Source organism: Phoenix dactylifera, unplaced genomic scaffold, assembly GCF_009389715.1.
Source record: "Phoenix dactylifera cultivar Barhee BC4 unplaced genomic scaffold, palm_55x_up_171113_PBpolish2nd_filt_p 002159F, whole genome shotgun sequence".
Taxonomy (NCBI): Eukaryota; Viridiplantae; Streptophyta; class Magnoliopsida; order Arecales; family Arecaceae; genus Phoenix; species Phoenix dactylifera.
The window spans coordinates 20,809-45,687 of NW_024069424.1; the positions used below are offsets into that span (position 1 = coordinate 20,809).

General features: G+C 38.1%; 1 pseudogene; it reads right to left on the reverse strand.

Annotated features, from left to right (window-relative positions):
- Nucleotides 1-985: 985 nt before the first annotated feature.
- Nucleotides 986-22,935, reverse strand: LOC120109419 (annotated as a pseudogene).
- Between the last annotated feature and the right edge of the window lie 1,944 nt (nt 22,936-24,879).

The following is a 24,879-nucleotide window of genomic DNA, read 5'->3' on the forward strand; positions in this document are numbered from 1 at the left end:
TGTTTGTTCATGAGTCGACCTAGAAAATTTTCTAAAGACCGTATCTTAAATGGTCATTTGTGCCCTCATTTTTGGAACGCTCATTTAAAGTATTCTGATCTACCTTCTGTGACTTGAAGAGCTGTCCCAGGCTAATACAGAGACAAGATTATCATACTACCTTCCGGGACAATTTTGTTATCCCAAACGGGGTGTTCTCAGAAAATGTTTTGTGCTTGTATGGAGCAACATGTTTTATGTTATTGGAATCTCGGTATATCATGATGCGAAAATCAACTTCAAGATGCTATTGTGGAAAATTGAATTGGATGTTATATGTATACATAGAAAGAGAACAATAAATCTGAGATTGCATACATAGATATATAGGATCCTTATCGTCCAATCAAGATTTGACCGGATCTCAATAGAGATCCACCCCGCATATCCTAATTTCTCTCTCTATGTATTCAGAAGGCCTTTTATCCCCTGCCGTATAGGACATGTCCCTGTCCCTGCTTCTGGCTCTACCCAATTTTCAGATGGCTTTCCATGAATGCACGGTAACAAGCGGTGGACTCTCTCCTATGGAATGAGGGGGCCTTCCTTCCTGATCCCTAGCAGGCTGATACTAGGAGTTACTGCTGCTGCTTGAGGCTTATAGTTAAACGAGGGTGGCGAAGGCACCCAAGAGTGCTTACTGGTGGCCCATCTCTTCTTAAACAGGACTGAAGCATAGGAGTCCAGGTACCAATGCATACGTTACAGGACTGAAGCACAAGAGTCCAGGTACCAATGCATACACGTACCAATATATCTGCGCTCCATGGTACCTGTCCATGCACAATACAATAAATCTACAGATATCTTCATAGATGCTTAACACTCGAAGCTCATCAATTATGACAAACAAGCTGCCCATGCCTTTCAGCGACATCGCATTCTAACTGTCCATGGTAATCATAAAGATTACACAATCATATTAAATTCTGAGAACTAATGGATCTTTTTTTGTTTTTAATGAAGAGATTTCATTGATAAATTCAGCCAACAATATGTTCCCTACTTAATGGCGATGAATCTTTTGCATCAACAATATATTAATTGCACACACTTTTTCCCAGGACCGGTCAGTTTAAATGAGTATATAGAAATAAAGAATACAACAATGATATAGAAAGGGTTACATACATCTCTGGAGATTCAATGCTTAAACTACCTAAAAATCGTTTCCTCCAATTCATTTTTCTTGTCACGGTCCTCCAGAAGCAAACCCATAATCCTGATAGCAGATACACGCTTCAAACAAACTGCAGGCTGACAATCTCACATGCATGCCCACACGACCTGGCCTTCACAGAGCAGACAGTCGCCCCTGCAAACAACGCAGATAACCAAACAAGGAAACTGAAACTAAGAGGGGAACCTCTAAAGTCACCTACATCTTCAACGCTACGAAAGCATATTCTTGAAGCCACTAACCTTTTCCAACTGACGATATGAGTGAGACGTAGGAAGAATCAAAAAAATGGTTAACCTGAGTTTGGGGCACAAGTGCCTCCTGGCATCAGTGGAAAAACAACCCAAACTATCAGAACAAAGCAACTATCGTGGTGCTTTCTTACGGCTAAGGATCTCCTGCTCTTTTAGGCGATGCTGGAACCTTGCTAAGCGGGCTTGAAGGCTCACCAGACCTGCAGCCTTGCGTGAGAGCACAAAGCTTAACTGTGTCACATAGTTGTCAATGCGGCTACCTGGTTGGTCAACCTCTGCCAATAAATTCATCTCCTGCATGGACAAAGTACATGAGGACTCTTTCTCTTGAAGTACTTGTTCACCCAAATATTTAGTCAAAACTTATCCATACATAAAAATTATCATAAGCGAAACATCACACTAATATAAAAAAAGTCTGTACAAAACAAATTCAGGTTACTTGCAACTTGTAAGATCTAAACCAAGTTTTAGAAACCCGAATGGATCATCCACTAGTTAAAAAAAAACAAAGGAGGGGGGTTGCGTGTGAGAGCTGACCCAGCAGGCTATATGGTTTAACCATCCAAACTGATGCTTTGGATGGTTTCAACTTGGCAGTTCAAATAAAGGAAAAAAAATAAAAGAAGGGGTTGTCAATATAGAGTCCAGAGCCTTCTTCCCTGATCTCTTCCACCTGAGGTGTGGCTCTAGTTACCCATGGTTTGGCTTGACATGTAGTAAGATAATTAGAGGAGGAGCCATGTTCGTGGTTCATGGTGGGGGGGATTAATCACGAGAGAAAAAGAGGCTTCATTGTTGAAGGGGGAGAGGAGTGGTGATGAAGAACAGAGGAAGTTGCAATACTATTGATGGCAACTGGAGCTTGACGAATTGATGGCGGACTGCCAATTGCCAGAGCCACTAGCTGCGATCAGATCATGCATTCTCTTTTTGTCAGCTCCATTATTGATGAGGTCAGGAAATACGATTGGAGACGAAGAAGGAAAATTTCAAAGAGAGACTTTGAGCCCTGCGGGAGAGGGGGGGGGATGGGAGGTGGTGGTGGTGGTGTGGGTTCTTGAACTGCCAACCTGCAACCCAGCCAGAAAATGGGTTGGGCCAAGTCGAATAGGTTCTGAACACTGATCTTAACAAAGAATTAAATTAAATCTATGGCACCTAGATGATTTTAAGTGAGTGAGATACTACTACGTAACATGAATCATAGCTTTGAAAGATTTCTCCCTAAATAAAGATTCCTGATTTTAGATAATATTCATAGATTCATAAAAACCAAATCTAAATTCTTAGCTCTTCTAGTCCTGTTATATCTCTTACCTTGCTAAACAAAATAAAAGAGTTTATCAAAGAAATAAAATACGTACTAATGAATAGCAGTTTGAAAACCTGGTTTGGGATTGGATTGCAAATGCTAGGAAAGTAGACTCTATTGAGCCAACTTAGAAACATGTTTTGTCAAACAAACAGATAAATAATAAATAAGAGATACGTTAGAATCATTAATACCACCATTTAATCAGATGATTGATGTTTGATTACTATTATCTAATCATAGAAAACTCTTAGACACAAGGACCGCAATCTCGGTACCGGGTACCGTATCGGTATCTTATCGGTTTGATACGATACGGTACAGTATACTTCTGTGCTGCAATAGCTCTCTTACCCATTTTTTTAATTTTTATCTCGGTACGCCTCGGTATGGACCGGTACGCGCCTCGGTATAGATTAGTATATCTTGGTACAGGTCGGTATATTTCGATACGAGGCGGTATGTCTTGGTATAGGCGGTATAGGGCTTGTACCAACTTGAATGTGTGTTTCGCACCAGTTTTCTTCCGGTACGGTACGTCGCATACCAGGCGGTACACCTTGTACCGGACAATACAAGGCGGTACGGCAAACCTTGCTTAGACATCCTTTTTTACTAAGTCCTCTTTTTACATATAAAAAAAGGAATTAAAATAAATTTATTTTAAGCACAATCCATATCTTCTAAATATGCAACATCATAAGTACAAAGAATATGTGGATTAAGGGCCTATGTGGCATCACTTTTATTTCTTGTTTTTTATTTTATAAATAGAATCATAGAAACCACGACAAAAAACATATTTGATGCTATTATTTTATTTTCTATTTTTCAAGTCATTTTCATCATTTCTATAACAAATAAAAGAAATTCTTGCTTTTACTATTTTCAAAAACAACAAACTCATGTCTTTTACCACTACCACCAAAACAATCTCTACCATACCACTATCGTCATCTCCAGCACCACCATCACCGTTGTTGCCATTACCATCATTTCTATTACTACCATCACCGCCGCCTCCGCCTCTACTACCACAACCGTCATGCCACCCCCTCTGCAATATCGTCGCCACCACCACGGTGTATGTGACGCCAATTACACACCACCACCACCATCATTGCACCACCACAACATTGTTTCTGCCCCCACCACTCATACCACCACTACCACCCCTACTGCCACTACCACCACCTTCACCACTATCGCCCTCAATGTTTTTACCACCATTATACTGCCTCGGCCACCATCATCATATTTATAATATTAAACATAATTGACCATACCACATATTTATATTTTTAAAATTTAGAAATAAAATAAAAATAAAATCTCTTTTCTACTTCTGAAAAAATGAAAGAGATACCAAATGGCACCTAAATATAAAATTTTGGTATAACAATTTCATGAATGCATGTGAACTGTTTCTTGTGCGTAAGTGCTAGAGCAAAAGGCAATTGTAAGGGGCAAAACATCAAATGGTAGTGATCTTCAATGAATGTTGCTAGAAGTGATACAAGTGCTGACTTAACTATTATGACTTTAGGAACTGAAGGTTTAAAAGGTAAAACATTGCAAGTTGTGGCTCCGTGACTAATGCATGTAAATGAATATTGGGCTGGGAAAGTTGACAGATCCACTTATCCTCTAAAAGCACAAGAAATCCAACCCTAGATTGTGCAATCTTTTGTGGTCCAATTAATATAGATTTGTGGTAGTTTACAACCCAATTCAGCAAAATTTGACTCTAATCACTGAGTTAAAAAACCATGCATAAAACACCAGCAATTTGTAAATGAAATAAAAATGGCTCTGGATCGCATGTTTTTTTTTTCCTTGGGTAGGAGGGGTGCAGGTAGCATTCCCATCGAGAGCAATAGTAACACAAGTCAAATTGTTTCTAGATGCACTTATTCATGCACTTATTCAGCATCCCATCAAAAGGGACAGTAATTGACTGACATAAACACCACCATTTCATCAAATACTTCTGAGTGGCAATGTAATCATATGCATGACTGTGATGGCGAACATATATATGCCTTTTACCATTGCACCAAGCGATAACCCCATACTGATGATTAAGACTAAGTGGCACATATTATTATACGCATGCATGGCACATGAAATTGATATTAACTTAAGTGCAAAAAATTGTATGCATGTAGAGGGATATTGTCACATAACAGAGTGATGTTCATTCACATGCACAGTTGTCATAGATTAAGTCCTTAGCAGGAAGGACGTATCACAAGTAATCAAATGATCTGATATAGTAAGTGTGAGAAATAAGTGGAGTGAGAAGGAATAGACATTAGAGCATGTCCAACTGATGACAAAATCAAGCCCATGAAGACTGATCCAGTAAAGATATAGCATGCACGGGCATGAAGTTGCACATGTGATCAAGTGCATGAAGTTGCACATGTGATCAAGTGGAGAGGTAACAAGCAGGCACATTGGTCCGGCATGACTATTGATCTTATTAAATGCATGGACATTTCAATAACCTGGAGAGAAATCAAAAATTCATAAAAGCTGTTATGAGAAAGTTTGACAGATGGCAGTTACATCCGCAATACATGCCAAAGCTGGAAAGAGGAAGGTACAAAAGGACTTCAAAATGAAATACTAGATGGAAGTTGGACAGATGGCTTACTTCACGCACTATCTCCATTGTATTTTCAATTTCTTTTCTATGAGCTGCTATGAGAGCCTCTTCCTCCTGCACCAATCAAGAGGAGGAAAAAAAAGGTTAAAGACAGCAAATTTTATTAGTAGATAATAGAAGAGAAGGTACCAGCGAAGAACATGTTCACTACCTCAAGTAAGGCATCAATTTCCCCATCATTACGTGAAACTTCCAGTTCATATTGCTTTGACGCAATGTTAGAAGTAGAATCAAATGTATGTTGCTGCTTACGGCTGGCAGCAGGTAATTCTGGTGCACAGTCTTTTCTTGACCAATTGTTCACTTTTTCAGATTTTTCTTCCCTAGAAACTTTTCTACGAGGCGGGGAGACCTTTGGTACTTTTTCTTCATCCTGACTATCAAATGAGTTCTGAACAGAAGAATATAACTTGTTACCATAGCTGCTTTGACTGCTTTTCATGTCAACCCTCTCCATCTCCAATGAACCTAATGTTGTACCACTTTCTTCCCTTCCATTATGGGTGTAATTTGACATCATACTGGATGAATTCCTATCAAGCTCGGATGTGGAATTATATGAAAAACTTTCCATATTTTTCCTAGGCAGTTCTGCCACTTTCACTTCTTGGTTTTGCTCACGAAGATCCTCCGATTCGACCGAGAAAGGAAATGATGATGCTGAAGCTGATTCCTTGCTAGAAGGAACTAAAGATGCAGTAGTTGGATCTTTTCTAGGATTACCACTCTTGGAAAGACTTTTGACCCTGTTCAGATAACAATAAAACAGTCGCTAAATATCAAATAACAGCCCATCAATTCTTACTCAATTATATAGCTTATGTTCAATAAAATGCACCTAATCATACCTATCGGCATATCTTAAGGTATTAACGGTATGTTCACAAGAACCTGCATTTGGAGAAATGCAAGAAATCATAACCGTCCTTGAATTGCCGACAAAAGAGTCACGAAGCACCTCTGTCAGTTTGCTCCCACGGAATGGAATATGAATTTGATCGTTGTCTAGAGCACGGATACATTCCTTCAAAGCCAAAAGGCTCTTATTTATTTCTGCTCCCTCAATTCTGAAGTGAGAAATAGTACAAATATATCAATGAATACCACAAAACAGAATTTTGAAGAACGATGAAATCAATAGATCGCACCTAGTAAGGGTCACATGGAAAATAAAATTCAGACAATTGAATATAACAATTGCTTGCATGGCATGTAGTCACATCAAGATACAATATAAACAAATGAAAGTGCAAGAAAACACTTTTGAGAAGATATAGACCGTGTCTGACGATCGTTATCTGTTGTATCAGCACCGCGCTCACTTCCAGCAAGATCAATAAAAGAGATCTTCCCAATAACTTTGCCTCCCTTGAAAGAGTCATTGCCATCTTTCTGCCTTCTGGTGTCAACTACCTCTTTGTGCTTCTTAATCGCAAGTTGCAAGATAGCATGAGATCTTGATGATTCTTCATTGGCTCCTGTAGAACCTGTACTTCGTGCAGCATTTCCTTTCTCAATAAAATCCACAACAATCTGAACATCTGACACTTCAAATTCCTGTAATCCAACAATGCAAACTTGTTGCCTTCCATCTTCCCTCATGCAGAGTTTCCTGATGGAAAACATTAGGTGGAAAGGATTATACTTGCGACAAAACGGAAATGCCAGAATACCTAGTTATCATACACATGCCCGCAATGTCTGTCCAAGTTGGGGACTATTTTCAATTGTTTAATTAAAAAATAAAAAACATGTCTCTAGTATGATGGCATCATGTATTTTGGAACTTGAAACATTCCACAATCCGACATTTTTATATAAAGCTATTCTTCATCATGAACTTACTAGAGAGCTTTGTCATAAAGCATTAAGATGAAACCTTGCACATGACTGAAGTAATATTCTGCACATCTATCAATCACATACTTAGTTACTTTTTCAATAACTACTTATCTAGCAAAATCCTACTGAGCAAATACTCGAAGAAGCAAAATCAGCAGAACCAATACCGGGATCCATAATGGTTGCCCCGCGGCATGGTACAGCACAGTACCGTGCCATGCCAACTCGTGGTGTACCAACAAAGAGGAGCCAAAGAGGAAAGGGGAGAGGCAGAAAGGAAGAGCAGAAAAGAGGGGGGGGGGGAGCCGAGAGAGGGAGAGAAAGAAAGGGCTTTCAAGCCGCCTCTCCTCCTATGCTACGTAATAAGGGTGGGGCCCAGGGAGAGAGGTTTGAGCCTCCTCTCCTCCTATGCTGCATAATAAGGGCAAAGCACCCCCCCACACACACACCCCCCTCTCTCTCTTCCTCTCTTCTCTCTCTCCCCCTCCCTTGCCAGTGTCTTGAATTAAGGGGCGGAACAGCTTGGTACGCCCCAAACCAGACGGTTCAGGGTGATACAGCAAATAATGCGAAGAAGATTAAACAACTCAGAATTTGAAGCCAGATATTGCATCCCTTTTGTATTTCCATGAGCTGTCAAAGAGAATCAAACAAAGATCTATTGATTTAGAAGCTACTACCTTTTCCATGGAAATTTGAAAACTTAGACACATGCAAGACAAGGAAAATATCATAAAGTTAAAATTCTTCAAAAAGGTGCATTAGTTATATGACATTAATAGATAGAGAGAAACCAACCGCCTGTCACAAAGAAGATCAAAAAGTTTGCCACCATATATCTCAAAATAGCTAAGCCACAATTTGAAATTTTGATTGCGGTAATATGGCTGACGCAACAACCGAACAATGTCTTCTGCAGCTCTGAGAGGCAAAGGTTTCATTGTGTATGTCTTCCCACTACCTGGAAAAATAAGTAAATCAAGTGTTATAGTTATTTTGACGACTGACAAGTTGTAATGAAAATATGTGCACAAGATATAAACCTATAAAAATATAGGCTACCAATTATTTTTGTACACTAGATTTGTATTTGTTCTTAAAGGACTCTACACAGACATTAGTTTTAATTTTTAACCCATATGTTCTGCCCCATTTTTCATCCTTTCCATTCTTGATCTCTGAAGGAAGTTTACACATCATCAAACAAACTGGCATGAGCACTAAATGTGCAAGAACTTCAAGCACACACTAGCACAAATGCTTCCTTGTTGACAAAATTGGATGCCATGCAGAGAAGATATAAAATCACATTTAAGTAATAAAAAAATAGGCGCACAAATTGCATCTTTGGATATTAAAAGGTACTTCATTATGCAGGCCTCGAGGAGGCAAAGGCATCATCACAATTCTCTGATGCATCTCAATATCGACTGTATTTCAAGCAGCAAAAACATGAGAGCTTCACATCTCAACTAAATAAATCTTGTGATACAAATAATTCATACTAAAAAGGGAATTCAAGTTCTCAGCTGTCATGTGACATTTTTTTTGTCATCGGAGTTGTGACTATTATAAGGTGGCATTTTAACCCCTTAAAACATGTTGTAGCAAGCCTATCAGAAGAGGTAGGCCCGCAGTAATAAGGGTGTAACAGTTACCATCAAAACTTTACCACTTGCTGCTCAAGGCTTATCTTGCATACAAATTTTGGGTGTACCAGGTCCTACATCCACCAAGAACATTTCTTCTGTTATGTGTAAGTGTAAAACTGAAGATTGTGAGGCGTTTCCACTACATAATAAGAAACTGGAATTAGATCTTGGAAATGATCGACTCCAATAGATGCTCATCGTAAGTTTTTTTTTTTCCTCCTATTCATATTGATCATAAGCATCCAGCAGTGCCACGCCAATATAAGGGTTAAGCTACTAAGTGTTGGAGAACTAGTTAGAAGCAATTTGCCACTTCCACCTCTCTAGGCTTCACATGAAAGACTTCTGAAGCTTTTAATTCTCGTGTCTAAAGAGAGACTTCATTCAGTATTGGTTTACTGGATTCATCCAATAGATAGGGATTATGCAATACAATCCCATCACAAGTTGCGGATAACCCAAAGTGGATGATCCAGCCAACAGAAGCAGATTAATTAGTTTATGTAGATACTCTTAAGTCTGAGCAACACTATTGTCGTACCAGCACATTATAGCAATTTGGTGTTGGATGATTTAGTCCTCACCTTTATATGGGTTATATCAGGGTATTTAGCGTGATCCAACAACTTTTAAAGCTTTATTTCCCATTCCTCTCATATTTTATAGCAGTTGGAAACTTCTGACTACAGAAATACACCTGCTTCAATATCTCTTTAGAAACACATTCTTGCAGCTACTTCTGCCACACCCACAATAGCTCCTACTTCAAGTAAGCTCTACAACATAGTTCCTACTTCTTTGGCTTATAATTTGTTCCTCAGAGAAAGTTACCAATATAAAACCTTGCACTCTTCCCTCTTCATCTAGCCACTTCTAGTTTCAAGGGTTGCTCTTTGGTTAGATAAGCATAAATTGCAATCAATTAGATAAGTCCACCAACATGCTAATTAAACTTTCAGGTACAAGGGCTCCAACCCAAGCAGGTTTAGCATGAACCAGGTCCAACCAAACTTGCAATTTTGATGGGCTTGGGCTGCTTTCAAGTAGAAAGCTTGGGCAACTCAACCGAGCCAAAGCCAAACTACCATGATAGACCTCCTAAAGTGACCAAACCTGAAGCTAACTTGCCTTAGGTGCTTCCAAACTAAACCCATAATTCCGCAATAAAGCTTTTAAGATAACCCAATTAGAAGCTTGCTCAAAATCAACCTGGCCTAACTCATTGTATTTCAGCTGAAACTTTTGGACTTGTTTCAACATGGGTTTGGGTCGTCAAGTTCATTTCTGGTTGAGCTGGGCTCCAATTGGCCCTTAACCTAATCCAACGAAGTTGCATCTCTATCAAGGTACCATGAAGGTTTCCCTTTGTCACCTATAGTTGCCTTGTCTAGGATCTTATCAAATTGTAGAGAACTTATGTAAGTTTGATAGTAAGTCACAAAAATATACTCAGCTTTCCCACAAAAGCCCCTACAATTTTTGCCCCATAGCCAACCACAAACTACTAAAAGGGTCTGGACCAAGGTATGCCATCTCGATACCGGTCCCCGTGCCGGTACGTCTGGTTCAGAGGCTGGTTTGGCGTACCAACACTTAGTACACCCCCTATACCATATATCAGAACCGAACCGGTATGGTACACCCCAAACTGCCCGATTCAGTACGGCATGATGTACCATGGTCTGGACAATCGTGATGATGATACAAAATACTGGTGAAACTTTGCCTTCAATTATCAATATTTGAACAAATAAGTATGACAAAGGGTTAAAAAGAAGCAAGGACAAAGACCAAAAGGAACGTGGACAGTAGTAGGGGTGGCAACCTGGGTGTGTCAGGTCAAATACGGCTCAAGTCGGATGCAAGCCGGTTCAAAAATTTGTGAACTCGAACCCACCTATTTATTAAACAAGTCAAAATTCAGATCTAAACCCAACCTATTTATTAAACAGGTAACCCGACCCAACCCGTTAACCTATTTAAATGGGTTAAACAGATCGGGTTAAATAGGATAGAAATGAGTTAAGTAGGTTTTAAACAGGTTATGGGTCAGGTCATGACGTGACCCAATTATTAAACGGGTCAAAACGGGTTAAACGGTTTAAAGGTCTAAGCTTGAAACCGACCCGTTTAATAAATGGGCCTAGGCAGGTTGATTCATTTATGACCCAAACCCATTTATGCCAAACACAAACTTACTTAAAATAAGTTGTTTATAGGTCGGGTCAAAAATTACCACCCCTAAATGGTAATAGTGAATAAAGATTTAAACAAAAAAATCTGCAAAGGACTTAGCCTCTAAAATGAATGAATGGGGAGAAAATATGAAAAAGCAGACCCTAAAAATAGATCTAATAAGCATGTTGAATATAATCGTGGTTATATAAACAATTTCACATGCTAGATCACGTAGATAAAAGATGCCCATCTAGAATCATCCTCATCCTATCAACTATTTCTACATTTGCTAGCTAGATTGGCTTGCATGTCTAAAACCAAACAACTTAATATAAACAAGCTTCAATATGAAACTTGAATGCTCCACCAGTATTTTTCATCTCAAGTAGCAGTTTCCAATCAAAATCACAAAGAGCTATTGACTTAAAGATAAATATGTTAACAATGCTTAACTTTTTCAGCATTGGAAGAAGGAACATGTTTCATTAACTACTACGGGGTTACAAAGTTTTAGGAAGACAAGCTGAACAAGCCTGAGCACAATAAGTATTTTAAAATAAATGAATTGGATTTCCATACATCAAGAAAGGAGCTCTGTATGAATAAACAAACTGCACATCTGAAATTACTATAGAGGTTGTTAATTTTGTCCATGGTTCAACACACCTGTTTGACCGTAAGCAAAGCACGTGGCTTTTGCCCGCTGAAAAATGGTTGGTATAATTGGTTCTACAGTCTCACGATATACCTGTTCAGGATAGTAATATTATAATCATACAAAGATACACATTGTTGATTGAAATGGCAGGTTAGTTCTCTGTGCAAACATATCAAAGTTATTTCAGAAGAGATTATTAAACTGACAAATTGTATGCGATATAGAATTTTGAGAGATCTTACCTCATCATTTGTAACATGCTCATCCAGAACAGCATCAAAACAAAATTCATGCTTCTCCACATATGCAGTCAAGTCCACCTATCATGTCAAGGTTACAAATCAGTTACTTCAGTAAGTACAAGATGCAAAAAGAGGATAGGCACTAAGCACTACAGGGTTGATATGCCACATGCCTCCAACAAAATTCAGCATAAATATTTGTTACCATATATGAGAGGAAAAGAAAAAATTATAAACTTTAGGGGAATGAAACATAATTATTCAAGATTCAATAAAGATACTAAACCAAGAGTACATTCACTGAAAAAACAATTGAAAAGATTAAGCATAGAAAATTACAAGAACCATCTTCCTATTAAACATGAGTGTGGCATTAGGGGATTGGTGAAATCTCACCGCAAGGGTCTAGGTTTTGGGCCCTCATCAACAAGCAAGTGATGAGCCTCATCAACAAACCAGCGTATTGACTTTCTAATAGTTATATTAATCACTAATTGTATCTTTCACTACCTAAAGAAACTCATGCAAACTCAACTACACTTTGTACAAGTCTTTCAGAACGTTCTAGAATCTACACCAACTAAAACAAGTGAAGAAACAAGGGTAGAGCCTAATATTAAGAGCGGCGATTAGCAAGGAAACACGTGCCACTGACCAAACCTGTTTTCAGCTAGGAAGCCATTGAATGTTTCAGCCATTCATTCTCACCCAAACTTCAAGAAATAAAATTCAGGTTGCATTAGGAAGCTTCTCACAATCCATTGGGTTTGGACTCAGCTTCATGTTTGACATTGTTTTCATTTGGTATTACAACTTTCAGCTGCTGTTGACAAGATGCTTGATCTTGGCCCGAGTCATGGTCTATCCCACAACATCATGTGCTTCAGCTGTAGAATAGTTCAGCTCAAGTTCAACCTTTACACTAGCAGGACCCTAAAGCAACCAGAACCCAAAAAAGAAATTACAGATATTTGTAACATACTTGAACTTTGACGAACTACAACAATTTCTTCAGATTGATTAAAAGGAATGGTGAAGTCATCCACATTTAGGTCAGGCGCAACCAGCATATAAGGCATTTCTATATCGGCTCTTGGTTCGCAGGTTCATGGCTTGCTACAATTCTTTGATCATCAACTTCTAATGTAAAGACAAAAGGTTTGGATAATCAATGGAAGCACCTATCCTCAATCAAACTTCCTGCTTTCTCTTGATCCAACTAGATGAAAAGGATCAAAATGAGGATTTGGTTTGCCTGTCTCAGAAACAAGCATGCATTGAAGCCACGGAAAAAGGTTTATTTTAAGAGAAGTCAAGAACTATATATATTCAAATCTTTTCTAATAATGGCATACAGAAATGTTTTTCATATAATTAGAGCTGGAAGGATCAAAAGTCAACTCTATACTGATAAAAGAAAATCTCCTTTTAACCCCAAAAACCCAAACAAACCTACTAGCCTAAGTGTACTTTCAAATCTTGTAGAGTTCGAGAAAAAATCAGAATAGCAAACAATAGTAGGGCCTATAACAAAAAAGTGTCCACCACTAAGTACCTTCCCTATTTTCTTCATTCCAGGAACATCACTTTGATAACACCTTAAAACAAAAGTGAAGGTACAAGTTTTCCGATACAAGGCAATAGATCACAGTTCCTCCAAATGCAAAATTGCTTCAAATAGAAAAATCATTCAGGAGTTACTAATATAAAAAAGATTTCTCAGAACCCCATAGACCCTCAGATATAAGTCGAAACTTCGTAAGCTCTTGCATTACAAGAATTATAAATTTTAAGAATCATACTCCAAGGGTTCCCCACATATAACCAATTGCTTATAACAATGCAATCCTTTCTTCGAGTCAAAACGATGAGGCAGTAGGGGCAATAAAGAATCAACTTTCTGTTCTTTATAAATTAACTAAAGTATAAAAAGGCTAAGAAAATAAGCTAGGTTATTGCATCCTCTTGATTAAAGAACTTGGCATCTCACCACCAAGGACTCAAGATGCTGGTCTCAACAAAAGTTAAGAACCAAATATCCTGAAGAATTGTTTCTTAAAATAACAACTACAATTTTATTAAGCTTTTACAATAATAAAAAAAAATCTAATCCTTATTCATTACTATGAGAGCTTATAATGATGGAAACAAATTCCCTGGATAGCCATAACCCTTAATTTCCAAAAATAACTTTTAGTTCCTAAATGAAGCACAGGGAATTATGAGTTCACAAAACCTCCCACTCATAATCTCATTGCTAAGAATCTGATATTATTGATCCAAAGTTACCTCGACTTTGTGCTCGTTATAGACCTCAGTAGCAATTTTTTAAAAAGCTAAAGCTGAAGGCCAGGAAAGTTCAGCCTATAAAGACAAGGAACAATCCTTGGGGCAGTTCAGGGCATAAGCCTCAAGCACTCAACTCAAAAAATTGCACATACTGTCAACAATATGTTGAATCAGCCTTTGAGCTGCTGTGCATGCCTCTATCACAGTGTTAGCAAGCCAAAGGCTGAAAGAACAGGTTAGCAGCTATAAACTTTACCAAAGAAGAGCAAATAAATCAAATTAGTTTTTGATTTTCAAAGGTTATCATCATTCTAAAATCTATTTGTTTGTATGAAGGATTTAACTTTTTTTAGTTATAAAGGGAAATCATACGACCACACAATATCCACCTTTCCTCCACCTCAGAATAATTATAAAAGGTACATCTAACTTCACAAGAGTAAGCTGTAATCACCAATCCTGAAATAAAAACTCTAGGGCTAGATTTTTATAACCATGCACAGCCGATAATATGTTTCCACTAATTAAGCCTATATGAAGAGATAACAAATAGACCAGCCTAGAAGTCAAAGGTATGAATCTAAGTTATGGTGGCCCAAGGTCCGCTAAACCGGTACCGAACCGGTAGGGCGTGCCGGTCTGTGGCAAACTCTAATTTTTTTTTTTGGAGTTTTCAACAAAAAAAATAATTGGTAATGACTCTTTTCAAACTTTTTCTATGAATTTAAGTCTAATTTAACATTTTTTATATTTTTTTGATGTTTTTTTGATGTTTCTATGATCTCGATTTAACCTAAATGATACATCTGATTAATTTAAACTGATACAAATCATCATTTTTTTATTTTTTAATCTATAAACATAATTTTAATTTTTAAAAATTATATATAATTCAAAAATTAAAAAATTTTATGTCGGCGTATACATCGTCCATAAATCTACAACATATAAAAAAATTAAGCCCAAATCGAAATTTTTGGCATGACCTCCATTTATTTTATAATTGTTGAGCTATTTTTTCAAACCCTTCTCCCAAAAAAAAAGGAAAGGAGATAGAAAAGAGGAAGCACACCTTATTTAGCCTTGGATCCTCCTTTTGATAGTCTGAATCCGTGTTGTTTGTGATTTTTTTAGGAAGAAAAAGCGGTGGAGCTGCTTTGAAATAGTGTTGGGAAGGCCCGAGAGTGGCAATAATATCATATCCAATCGGTTCGAAATCGGTGACTTGTTGTGAACCGGCCGGTTCGCACCGAGTCGGCACCGAATCGACCGGTTTCGGCCGGTAAAGGACCGATTCCGGTCGATCCAATAGCAGTTTCGGGCGGAATTGAATAGAATAGCCGATCCGACCCAATTTCGCACCAGGTCAGCTTGGTGCTGCCGGAACCGGATGGTTCGGCCCGGTTCGGCAGACCCTGTGGTGGCTTCTTGAGAATATTTAAAGTTGCTATACTTATTAAAATTATTCTTTCGCATGTGGAGCCATACAGAAAATGCAAACAATTGGGTCATGTTGCTTCAAAGTCTGCATTTAATCAAAATGAATTGCCAGTATTTAGAAAAGACCAAATAGATATAAGCCCATTACTTGCAAATAAATAATGAATGCCAAACAGAAAAACACTTCACATGGTAACTTGCTGAAAAAAACCAACTGAATATTTATATAGGTGTTGAGAGATTGCATAATGCATGAGAAAAATTTGATACACTTATGAAGAACCATCTTATCCCTAAAAACCAAATAATAAAAATAACTCTGCAAAGACAATAGTTTATGAACATATAACAATCAATCATGTAATGGAAAAAAATGTCCTGGGTTGTAAATCATGCATACAAAGGTTTTGCAATATTAATTTACACTGCATGCTTAGCAACCGGTTGAACTCATTCAAAAACAAATACCTGAGAGTCGTGGTAAAGAAGATGATTAACATTTTTTTGGTAGGAAGAAGACAATCAAGATTAAGATTATATAACATTCTGCAGACAGAAAAGATAACAAACCTTTAACTTAGGCTCATGGACAGTTAAATATGCATTATTATGTACAGTGACGATATCATCCTCTTTTCGGGAAATCTCCTTCTTGTTCAAAGGCCTTTTACGTACCTGCAATGGTGGGAAAGGAGGGGGAGGAACCAGTTTATCAGACTTCTAAGCATATCTCAAAATCTACAGAAACAAATTAATAAATGTTTTAAGCAAGGTTTGCCGTTCCAACTGAACTAATCCAGAACCGCCCTAGTTTCAGTGGCATCAATCAGTTCTGAGCCAGCTTTGGCTAGTTTCAGCCAAGTAAATCAATCGAAAGGTATATTCAAAATTTTATCACTCTCCTTCATATTTGCTAACATAAAGCTTGCTCACAGGTGATGTATCAATTTCCTAGGGCGCATTTTTCCAGCACCAACTCAAATATGCAAGGGATCTAAAAAAACAAAAAATAATTTAAAAAGTTAAAAGAAATGGATGTGAAAGAATGTTAAAGTTAAACTATTCTTTTAAATTGGTAAAAGTTAAATATGACTTTTCAGAGCTTACATTTCATGAAGGATCTCCAAATAACTTAAGTTTACAGATTTAAATATAAATATTGTAAATTGTAGAAAGCTTTTTTTAAGAATGCATAATTTCTAATATAGTCGATTTCCAACAAATAACATTTTTTATCTTAAAATGGTGCCTAGTCAAATTTATTACATAATATTTTTCTAATTATTATTCTTTTTTGAGAGTTCTCTGTACTTTTATCTCTGAACAATTTAAATATATTTTCGATCACTAAAACCAAAAATAATATTAGGTTCAAAATGATATAATATACATTATTGTCACGTTTCAGAACAATATAATCTACATTATTATCACATCTAATAAACATGGTTCATTTTATCTTTTAGATTATAATTTTTTACAAAAAAAATATTTTTCAGCTGAAATTCAGAAACCCAAACATAAACTCATTTGGCCTGACCAGACCCAAAAACAAAATTCATAATTTCAACCTTAGGTATGAAGAGAACAGCTTGTACTACACTAAAGGGCAGTACAATGATTATTTCAGCAATACCAATAATAACAAGATTTGGATTGCTTGAAACCTGGGTGTGATGATAAATTCATCCAGAACTCACCTCTGGAGGATCTTAACATTATAATTCAATATCGAAGTACTTCAGATGCTGCACATTAAAGATAACAAAAAGGCATATCCCCTTATAACAGACTTCTTGAAAAAATTACACATCTGTCCTCGTATTTGGAACATGTGGAAGATATGTTAGTGCCTTTTCTAAACAAGACTATTTTGTTTGTGCTGTCCTTTTTGTTCTCTCCGAATCATATATATATATTCAGTCTACATTCAATCTCTCAAGCTTAATTTGTTAGTCCTCCATGACCATAAAGGGCCAATTAAGTTATTACTCACATCAACCTCAGTCATAAATGATTGGAGGGGCAACAGTCTTCTGCCAGAACCTATAAACTAAACAAATTATCCATAAAGACATTTAAGTATCTCCACTGGAAAGGAAACATTTGTCGACCAATCAAGCAGAACTGTGACCATAAAAACCCATAAACTGATACCAACAATAAAATAATTCAACCGGATGGTAGAATAAGGACTTGGTTGAGTACTACCCATATGGCAGGTAGAATGGTCCAGCCCACAAATGCAGGGAATTGATACCCTAGAGAGTTCTGATCTGTGCCACTTAGACTTGACAACTTCCAAGGGAACATACGTGAAGATGAAAATAAAAATATTGGTTGCAGGAATAGGAGATGCAAATCAGAACATTAGGGTTAAGATACTGAAAAACAGCCTGAATAGCAGCACTCTTACATGACAAAGGTGGCATCTTGTTGCAGATAAAGGTATAATAAAACTGTGCGCAAATGCATTTGCCTACTACTAAAGATTTCAGATATAGGAAAAATTTAAAAAAATATAAGCATGGACTGGGTGTTAATATGCCTTCCTCATAAAATTTCTTAATGTTTATGTGGTATATTATGCTCTTAATCTAGATAATCTTAGGTTTTTCTATGACCAACAAATCACTATGAATTTGGATTTTGTAGATGTGGGACTCTTATCATTGAAACATGCCCCATGGACCCCTTCTTGGAGTCCAGCAATGTTAAGATCCTTTTCTATAAAAGTTTAGCATGGTTCAAACTTCAAACATCTAAGGAAGAATCTCATTAGGGTTATTATGAGAAATGAAACTTTTGGAAAATATATCCACTTTTTTTGTGGTGTTATGATAGGATTAGGGTATGAAGCCATTTTATAACTCAAGTATCTCAAACTCTTTCCCATGTATTTTGAAACCTAAGTGTATTAAAACAACTCTAATTTCGAATATAAGTATCCAGACTATCCATGTGCAATTTTCAAAACACAAAGGCATCAACAACGTGAAGCACCAGAATGCATTCTCACCCTATGACATAAAGCTTATATGATTATAGGGAGTTTACTTACCACAACTTTAATCTTGGCTACATTTGTCTCTTTTGAGCTAATTTCTCTTTCACTAACTGATTGTCTAATATTGCTGTCTGCTGGCCCTTGTTGCTTGCTAGGTACTGCATCATCATTATTATCAAAACCACTGGTAGGCATGAATGGTGATGGCTCAAATGGTTCTGACATTACATGCTGCAAGGAGAAAATGAAGCACAAATGGTGACTAGAGCTCAAAAAAAAGTGGAAACATAGCATGTGATATCAACATCATCCAAGGAAAAAATAACTTTTATTAAGTAATAATTTTCATCTACATTCATGATGAAAAGTAATCCACAGTGAAAGATTAAATTACAAGCCCTTCAACAGAACTGTATTACAGTTTGATCCCAGATAGACAATTCAATAGTCAAAAAACTTCATGGCATCATTTGTAGGTTTGCTAATAAAAGAACCTCATTCCTTCACTTTCTCTGTTGCTTTTGCATAATCAGCATCTCCCTGGCCAGCTTGTCAATGCTTAATAATCATACAAATGATGAAAAAGAGACAAACAAAATGAAGCCTACCACAGTCACAACACATTGAAGAAAAGTGATGGCATATATACCACCTTCCCCATTCCACAAGCTAATTATTCCCTTAAATTTTTATGCCTAAAATTAAGAATCAAAGTTTTTATATTAGTCAATATGAAATAACTCAAGAGGCTGGTTCAATCTTCAAAATTCATTAAAATGACTTTTTGTTTCTCCAAGTTCATTGTGTCAATTTTTTTCCCTGCTGAACACTTAGTTGATTCACCGAACAAGGCATACAAGGCTCCAACATATGTAACAGTTATATCTCATCTTCCTATGAATATTTAACTTCTTTAGACTATCTCATTGCCTTCCATACATACAATATTATATGAGTAATCGTATTGGCATTAAACTTTTGGTGCTTAATAGTCGATATTAGCTAGTGATTTAGAAATGATTCACAGCCTATAAGTATCAGATCTTCATCAGAAGAAACAAAGTAATGTAGCATCTAAAAGATTTCTCCGTACTCGTAAATTTTCTACTTTTTACTTGAATTTACTCCTTTTTTTATACAACAACTACTAATCAAGCTGAAGCCAAAACTAGTGAAATTACCATAATGTTTTCTTGGCCCTCGGGACAAAACCAAGTATTACACTTTAAAGTTGAATATTACATGTTCAGATAATATGAATTAGATCTAATTAGTTTACTGTCAATTTCATTAATTAAATCATAGTTGGAAATATAAATTTTATTGAATGATCAATACATCAATTGTTTAATCAGATTTATTGATCATGTATTCATCAAAGGATCTACATGATTGCACTTATACAATTAAATGAAACAGATTTCTCTTAAAAAATGAATAAGCCATTTTCACTTTCAAAACATAAAACTCTCTTTGCATTCTCTACCAAATTTGACATGGTAAACAACTAAAATCTAGTTTCAAGGTGGCTCTGAACAAAGTAGCATGTTTATAGTTTTGCTCTAAGGATAAAGTAGACTACCTACATGCTGGTGGTCTCAATTGTTCATCTCCTTCAAAACAATAAATTTTTTCCTTCGGTTTTCATTTCATTTTCTCATTAGTTCTTTCACACACCACCAGCCAGTCAAAGCTATGAATGTTGGCACAATACATGGGAGGCTGATGTCAAAGTATTAAGAATAGCATTTTATTAATCCATTTATGGGGCCTTCTTTAAAATAGTGGAGGCATTTATTGCCTCCTAGTCAACCCTATATTTATAGGATAAAGCTTAGTTATCATTATTGTTATCATGTACCTTAGCATATTGCACTTACATGTGGATATGTCGGTATGTTGGTTAAAAGAGATTGATATGGGCTTATGTAGAAATGCACAAGATGCAGGGGTACGTACAACATCAGTTGGGAGGATGAAAACAGAACATACTATGAGAGAATTTCTTATTTCACAAACTATATATTTGGAGAAAATCCCATAAACCATAAAGCATGCCTAGTCAAGGAAAATAAAAATCAGTTGGTCATATCTCTTGACCTACATGAAAATTATGCAACTAATAATATGCTTCAATAATGCAGGTTTGTGCAAGACAGGAACCCCCACCCACAAAACAAAAAAAGGGTTGAAGGGCATAAAAACATACTAGTTTTTAGCACATGCACTGCATGAGCAACTAATAGACCAGTTAAGCACATGGACAATTTAGATTAGAATCATTAGATGGAGAAAGAAGAAAAAGCATGGGAATTACATGTGAATTGATGTGACGAGCTTACAAACGACCAAGATCAATTAGACAGAGCAGGAAATCCAAGCACATTATGATGATAGTCGAATGTCAATGGAGACAATATGTAATTACGTTGTATGTTAGAAAATATTGATGATCAAATCAGGCATAAGCATGTCTTATACATACTTCCAACAAAAAAATTAAATAAAATAAAGATGGCTAGATCACAGTAGTTTGCATGCAAATAATGAGATGCAAGGATCTAGCTATGCACCAAAGTTCATGATGTGCTGTATGTGAATACCTTATTTATTAAAGATAAAATTTGTTAAGAGTTGCTATTCAAAAGCCCATTCCCATGTCATGATGATGACGGCCTCTCCCACCAAGCACAGGCATTTTCATTCTTTCCTAGTTCTCAAGTGCAGTCATTAACAGTTATGATATATTCTTATTTGCACATGGCTTTAGAACAAGCATGACCAGATACTTCTTTTTTTTGGTACTAACCAGATACTTCTTTCAGGAAACTACAAAATGAAGTCTCATTGTTGTTTCTTTCTTCTGAAGCATCTCTCTATATCCTTCTTCAACATTAAACAAAATGATAAATGATTTCTAGGGGATATTGGTTTTTAAAAGAGCATACATCTAAATTATACCAATAAGGATATTTGTCAAGGAAAATGTTCAAGTAGCGAAGTTAATTAAGCTTCAAATAAACAAAGATATGAGTAACTTGCTATGAAGTGTAAACTTATGATGCCCTCTAAAATAAAATAGATACAATATAGAATGTTAATTGAAAAATGAAACACAGTGCAAGTTTCATGGAGGAATGGATTTACAAAATGGTTTTCTTGGCATTCATAAGGATCATACCTCAGAAAGAAGTTCAGTGTCATCCATAGCATGAAGATCCAAAAGACCAGCTCCGAACTCCCCTCTGAGTTCGGGTGAATAAAAGCCATCTGTTGCACCCTGCTGCTCCCATGCTTTGGGCCGTTTGAGTGTATGGATCAGAACCAGACTCCCCATTAAAGTTCAGATTCCTTAAAACTTTAAAGAGTTTCTGCTTCTCCTCAACAGTCTGTGGCCCATAACCCTGTCTCCACAGCACCCAAAATAAAAGGATATTCTAAACTACAGGATCAGAGCCAATAAAAGCACCAGAAACAATGTCATTGTATATTCTTTAGATAACACCAATATTTGTAATGGCCAAAATTAATCCACAGTGAATGACACATCGCAAAAGAATACTCCAGCAACACAAGTAAACAAGCAGGATATAAACCAACATTTACATGCTTCGAAATTTGAGAACTTTTTATTTTTTTAAAAAAAAGGAACATTACTTTCCAGCATTACAAATATTCCCCGATCTTAACAAAATGAAGATTAACCCAGATCTTGAAAACGCAAGACTGCCCTATGTGAAACCAATAAAGCAAACAGGATCCAATTAAATCGCCATATTATAAAATTAGGATTAAATCCGAGAGAGGAAAGAAACAATCATCAAGTTTAATCATGACACGACGCAAAAAGGAGAGATCTGCCTCTAGTACCACTACGCGAGAGTCCATTAAACTTAAGTTTTTAATATAAAACATTACCAAAAAAAACAGAAGAAGAATCATCTCAGATTGAAGCAAGATCCAGTACCTGCATGAGGAGATTGGGGAGCATGCGCTGGTCAGCGGAAGCAAGCGGCGAGGCCAGGTGCTGGAGGCCGGCGGACTGGAGCCACCGAGCCATGACCGCATCCCCGGCGTCCCCGCCAGCCCCCGCCGCCCCGCCGGGGTGGTGGTCATACAGAGCCGCCGCCGCCGCCGCGGCGTTGCTCTGCTGCACCTGGCCACCCATGTGGCGCTGCGACCTGCGTTGGGGCGCCAACTTTCCGGCTCCCTATCAACCACCTCCTTCGATCTAAGGAACACGAGATTTACCGAGAACCCGATCCCTACGGAGACCCGCAGATCATCCAATCGAGGAGAATCTGGATGGATCGGAGGCGGAAATGCCAGGAATTGCAGCGTTTTTGGAGAATTAGGCACAATGGGGACTGGGATCGGGGAGGGAGAAACCCTAATTTTAGGACTGGGGGCGGAGCGGAGATTTGTGTCTTCGTTTCTCGCCTGTCCCTTTTAGTTAGGTGGGAGGGGGGGTGCAGTTCCTTGCGAATGAAAGCGAGAGAGATGTTGGAGGTACTGCAGGGGCCCGTGGGAGGAGATGATGCATATAACAATGCTGTATGAGGTTTTTTCGTGTGCTTGATCACGGACAAGGGGAGGGATAGAAAGGGGGTGGATTTTTTTTCTTTTTTCCGTACAAAAGGGGGGGATTTTATTTTTGTTTTTGTTTTTGTTTTTCCATTGTTTTGTTTTATTTTTTTGCTTTTTTTTTTGTTTTTTTTACACCAACTCGTCACACCATATGCATATGAGTATAGTCAATAAAGTCAAAAAAAAAAAAAAAAAACTGGCGAAGAGAGTAAGAAACATCTGCCTGGTTCATCCAAAGAAAATCCCAGAGTAATGCCCCACGAAGGAGGCCACCCAATCGGCTGCGATGTTCGTCTTTCAATAATCATAAGTGGCCCTGAAGGAGCCACAATCCCCCGCCATCCTCCGAATATCGTGAAGCAGAAATTGTCCGTCCGTCGCGATGTGTCACCCTCGAATCTCCTCGATCACAGTAGCTGGGTCCCCCTCCAGGTGGATGCAATCTGCACCCAAAGCATGCCTCACATAGGATACGCCCTCCCATGCCGCCCTCAATTCTGCTCTAATGACAGAAGTGTCATAGATTCGTCGCCCGCCAGCCGCTACAAGTCTCGAGTGGCAGTCTCTGATAACAAAGCCTACTCCCTCCACTCACCTCTCTCAGCAGTATTGCATCAAAATTTACCTTAAGAAAGCTAGGAGGTGGAGGCTCCTAGAAAACAAAGACGAGCCTTGTTGCTGGACTCAGCTAAGTAGGAGTCCTAAGATATCCCTAGCCGTCTTGGGGAAATAGGATGGTGTACTGCTTAATGGACCTTTGATGCATGAAGCAAGGCTCTAGTTGCCACCACCCTTGGATGGAGCCACTTGTCCTCAAAGATCCGAGCATTCCTATCCAGTCAAGTATGGTAGGCCAGATAGGCACATCAGACCTCCTACTCCACTATGTCTAGCCTCCTCGCAGACGCCCTCAAACTGAGCCGAGGGAAAATCCTCGACGAGGACCTGTCTCGCCCGACGTCAAGAGAGATCCTTGAATCACCAAAATCTAGGCTGCTCATGCGCGGACAACAGAAGAGGACATGGCAGATGGTCTCCTCCGTCACTAGGTAGGCCCCACAAGCAGGAGGGACCCTCACTCCTCTCCTCGCCAGTACACCCCTAGTAGGTAAATACCACCAAGCCACCTTCTAGATGAATATGGCAATTCGAAGGTGGATGCGCAACCTCTAGATCTAGGTCCCATCTATCTATTGCGCCAAGGCCCTAGTCACCAGAACTCGGAGATCTTGGGCGCACACCCTCAGTCTCCCGAGCTGCTCCAAACCCTCCTATCTGCCCTCTCCTCTGTGAGGACCGGCATAGCCAAGACTCTCTCAACCAGGGCCTCCCTGAAAGTACCTTGAATAAGGTCCTCGTCCCACCTCTGCTCACCCGAGATAAGAAGGTCACAGACTCTGCACCCAGCCAGCCACGCCGGATCGAGAAATGTGGGCCACCCACTCAGCGGCATCGTTGTCAGCCATCTGCCTCAAGGATATCAATCGTCAGCCCATCGCCAACCTCCCACCTGATCACCTCAAGA